Source organism: Schistocerca serialis, chromosome 4 (assembly GCF_023864345.2).
Source record: "Schistocerca serialis cubense isolate TAMUIC-IGC-003099 chromosome 4, iqSchSeri2.2, whole genome shotgun sequence".
In the NCBI taxonomy this organism is placed as follows: domain Eukaryota; kingdom Metazoa; phylum Arthropoda; class Insecta; order Orthoptera; family Acrididae; genus Schistocerca; species Schistocerca serialis.
Window position 1 is genome coordinate 436,894,122 of NC_064641.1, and position 5,056 is coordinate 436,899,177.

The following is a 5,056-nucleotide window of genomic DNA, read 5'->3' on the forward strand; positions in this document are numbered from 1 at the left end:
CGCGATCGGTAGCTCACTTCTGTCGACGTCTGATCTTCGATCTGTGCTGCAGAGCTTCATATGGGTCTCTCGTGTATGTAAATTTTTACTGGTTTTAATTAAGATTTAACTTCAGTATGTAATTTAATTTATTGTTATCATTTAAACAACAATTACCTTTCCTAGAAGTTTGACATTTTCATGTAGCTATTCACTATTTTTCAGAATATTCAATGCCTAGGATAGCGAAGTCGGCAACGAATTGTTGGGAGGCGAAAAGACCGGACGCAGCCGTTTTCAATCATTCATTTGCCTTTCACCAGAATACATAGCACTCACTCCGTGTTCAGGCCACAAGTGGCCCATCGGGACCATCCGACCGCCGTGTCATTCTCAGATGAGGGTGCTGATAGGAGGGGCGTGTAGTCAGCACACCGCTCTCCCAATCGTTATGATGGTTTTCTTTGATCGGAGCCGCTACTATTCGGTCGAGTAGCTCCTCAGTTGGCATCACGAGGCGGAGTGCACCCCGAAAAATGGCAACAGCACATGGCGGCCCGGATGGTCACCCATCCAAGTGCCGACCAAGCCCGACAGCGCTCAACATCGGTGATCTCACGGGAACCGGTGTATCCACTGCGGCAAGGCCGTTGCCTAGAATACATAGCGGCCCTGAGATACATCGCCAATCAGTGACGTCGTCAGTCTCTAACACCAGACACAGGCCCCGCAGTTCTATTGTAAAAGGTAGTCCTAGAAAAAATGATAGTAGCCACATGCTGCGTTCTGTACTAAACAGAGGCACTTTCTTTGTAAATCACGAACTCCGTGCGATAACAGAATTACTTACCCGCATCGAATGAATCCTCTTTCGGCGATTGTTGTCTACATGTTTTACATTCATATGATTTCATTTAATTAATTCAATTGAACTTCCTCTATGGAAACTTTTACTGCTTCAGAGAAAGCGGAAGGAGGGAATACTTCATCTGTAATTATACAGATTACATTTAAAAATCACGAACACTTTTTAAATGCTTAAATTATCGTCTAAGCAACTGAGTGATTATTCGTCTTTCGTTCTAGATTAGTGACTTAAAAATTTCACCTGCAACTGTCAAAAATAGTTTCAGAGTATTGTCTGCAACGTCTACTCAGCATAAGAACCTGTTTAGTTTTCTTCATACTTGGGTTCTACTTAGTTTCTCTCTTAGGATTTTCCCGCCTCTCCTAAGATCTTCTCAAACTTCCGTGCATGGATAACGTTGTTCAGTTCAACGTAGTATGTACCACTTAAATTATTATTTTGTCTCGGTTCTGTTCTCCTCTTCACCGTCGTAGATTACAAAGTAATGCAAAGTATTGTGGTATTTTCCACGCTTGATTATCCAGCCTGTACTATGTTCATTAATTTTATGCTGTTTTTGGTCTACTCTTAGATTATCTAAAACAATAAATCCTGATACGTAATGAATTTTAGTTGATCTTAGTGCTTCGGTCTTTCTTCTACATCTTACTAATCTCTGGTCTTCAGAAATTCTGAACTGATTTAAGATTAACACCTCCAGCAGGACTTATCCGCTTTTTCATTCAATGTAATCTTCTTCTTCCTTGCCTTTGGCTTTTATGTCGTACCTATACGGGGTCGGCAAGGTTATCGGATTTGGCATTGTTAATGTTAGAGGGTTTCAAGACGCCCTTCGTGTCACCATTTGACTGGATGTAACGATTTATATTTTTAATTCCAAATGTTTGCTTCTATTATCTATTTGGCTTTTTTATTGAGGAATATTTTAGGATATATAGGTATAACGTCTACCTCCTTCGTAATTTAAAAAAAATTATACCTTCATATTTTTTACCCATTTTTCCATTACGTCTCTGGACTGAAATATTCTGAACGAACGCACATACTACCAGCAGTGAATACTGACTACTGTTAAATCACAACAGCAAGAAACCTCACTGAATTTCCTCACCTTAATAATTGAAGAGATCGAGCGTTGATGGATGTGTGAATTCCACGTTCAGGTAAAAGCTAGACAGTTGTTGGTAGGTATCTCAGGGGTGTATCTTATGAACCAACGTGTTAGATTACGAAACACTCGTAGGACCTACTTTTCAGTTTTCTGTCAGCATTCGGTCATCAAGTTTTGATTTTAAGTGACCCTCCACAACATCCACTCCTGTACAAATAGCGTTCGTCATCTCAAAGTAGAACTGACGCCCGACGTCCTCAATTACTTATCGTATACATTCCAACTTCCGTCTTTCACTATTATCTGTGGTCTCCCTCTAGTACCATGATTTTTGTTCCCTGTCTTAACACACGTCGTATCATTCTGCCCTCTTCTAGTAAGTAGTTTTCCACATAGTCTTTTCCACGCTCATTCTATGGAGACTTAATTTCTTGTCAGTTCAGTTGGGTTTCAACGTCCTATCGTAACACTTACAACTCATTAAGTCGCAATCACTGAAAAAAATCCCTGAAAGTGCGAGAAGGACTCGTGCAACAAGCGTTTCGTGCAAACTTATTTATGTATATAAATAGTTTAATTATCCCGAGAATAGCCGGCCGGTGTGGCCGTGCGGTTCTAGGCGCTTCAGTCTGGAACCGCGTGACCGCTACGGTCGCAGGTTCGAATCCTGCCTCGGGCATGGATGTGTGTGATGTCCTTAGGTTAGTTAGGTTTAAGTAGTTCTAAGTTCTAGGGGACTGATGACCACAGATGTTAAGTCCCATAGTGCTCAGAGCCATTTGAACCATATCCCGAGAATCGAGAATTTCGACGAATTTTTCCCTGGTATCCGTATCGACAAGATATCAAAATATGTGACATAAATGGCCATATCTTTTTATTGCATTGGCTTGGAAGCTTGAATTTTTTACACCGCCAAGGGACTGTAGTGCTTAGTATGTGACATAAATTTCGACTTGATACGTTTACCCTTCATTGAGAAAAAAGGATCTTAACCCACGGGCAGACAGAAAGTCGGATAACAAAAGAAAATAATTTTTATCGTGGGATATAATTACAAGTTAACAATTATCGAATTTTTTACCTTACTTTTACTCCGAAACCTTTCGTATTGCCAAATTTTATGAGTCTAGGTCAAAGGGACGTACGCTATAGATTTTGATGAGTGAGTTGGCGAGTACTAAAATACATGAATAAATGGCCAGATTTTTTGATTACATTGACCTAGAAGCTAATTATGTTATTATGCAAAGAGATGGTAGACTCGAGTATGTGACATAAATGTCAACTTCATAAGTCTACCCGTTTCTGAGAAAAAGGGTACCTAACAGCCGGACTAACAGACAGACAGACAGACGGACAACGAAGTGATCCTATAAGGGTTCCATTTTACTATCTCAGATACGGAACCCTAAAAATGGGAAACTTCAAAGACGATTCGAGTTTCCTACCATGGCTCAGCTGGATTAATGAAAGTGAGTTGTAGAGATGTTTCTCAATGGACTATGGAAGGCTCTACGAGGAGATGCTCGTAATTCTCGCTAAATGCAGCTACTGGTCGTTCGCGCTCTGGGACTCTCGCTAATGTTGTATAGATAAGACAATTCTTGATGGGCACTATGACGTCTGGTCGCCTCACCCTCTGGGAAAGGTAATTCGTAATCACTTAGATGACGATCAGTTCTGTTTTAGGGAAGGTAAAGAGTCTAAGAGGGTATTGCGATACAAGAATAAATACTTATCACGAAGCAAGTCACCTTCACAGGATTTGTCGATCTAGAAAAATCTGAAATCGCAAAATGATGCAGGATGTTTGAAATTCCCAGGATAAATTGGTATAAGTTATAGGGGAAGACGTGTAACTTACAATATGTACAAGAACCAAGAGGAAAGAATAAGAATACAATGATAAGAGGAATTCTCGGACTAAAAGGGGCTTAGGGCAAAGATGTAACCTCTCTCCCCTAATGTTCAACCTTTACATCGAAAAAATAATGACTGGAATAAACGAAATGTTCAGGAATGAGATTGAAACTCAAGGCTAAATAATAAGAACGATAAGATTCACTGACGATTTTGGTATAGCCAGTGAAAATGAGGAAGAATTACAGGACCTGTTGGTTTGAATGACCAGTCTAATGAGTGCAGAATGTGGACTGATAGGAAACCAAAGAAACCAAATGTAATGGGAGGTAGCAGAAAGTGACAACAGCAAGAAAGTGACATCAAATTTCCGGTTTCACGTAGAAGACCAAGGGAGAGGACTCTGCTTCTTAGCAAAATAACGCATGACGAAGAAAGGAGGTTATAAGAAGCAGTTTGCACAAGAAAAGAGTCAATCCACACTAAAGTAAACATGCTAGTATCAATCAAAGGCCTTAATTTGAGACAGAAATTTCTGAGCATGTACTGTAAGCGCTGGCTACTGTCAGTAGCGAGCCAGTGGGTGTGTTGGACCTTCCATTGAGCTACGGACCCCCTTGAAGATGTCTCCCGCAGTCGGAGACGAAACGTTGGTAATCGACACAGAATTCATCAACCGACCACGGCATAACAGCCCGGATAATTATAATGGACATATTTCCGCCGTGAAAGTCTACATTTTAGTATTTTTCTGTTTACCGTTCTTTTGTTTAAACGTCTTAAAAAATTAAGGAACGCTAGAATATCTACAAATCATCACTAGAAGGCGGACGTGATACAGATTCTAAACTTTGCTCACCTGATGGCAAAATAATCCATAGTGCGGAACAGACTTTATGACCTAGTTCATGCTGAAATACAAATGGTGTCATTCTCATCATTCTTACGTTGCACAGTGTACAGTGTAATGCGAATTTTTGTTACCTCTGTGAATGTTTCTACCGAGAGTTAGTGGAATACTGAGGTGTTTGAAATTCACACCGAGTAAAAGTGATGACTAGCAAATGTCGTCATTGTGTAATCCATCCCGACAACCATTGCTCGGTGTGGGAAACTCACGCAAAAACCTCACAAGAAACCAGTGAATGAAGACATGTAAACTGTATTTTCATTAATCTGTTGGAGATAAGATAAAAATTTTGCGTCTCATATTGCCCAAATAACCTGTACTACCA

The 5,056-nt window shown here is 40.3% G+C and overlaps 1 pseudogene; it reads right to left on the reverse strand.

Moving 5' to 3' along the window:
* Positions 1-516: 516 nt before the first annotated feature.
* LOC126476763 (5S ribosomal RNA) lies at positions 517-634 on the reverse strand (annotated as a pseudogene).
* Positions 635-5,056: the final 4,422 nt, after the last annotated feature.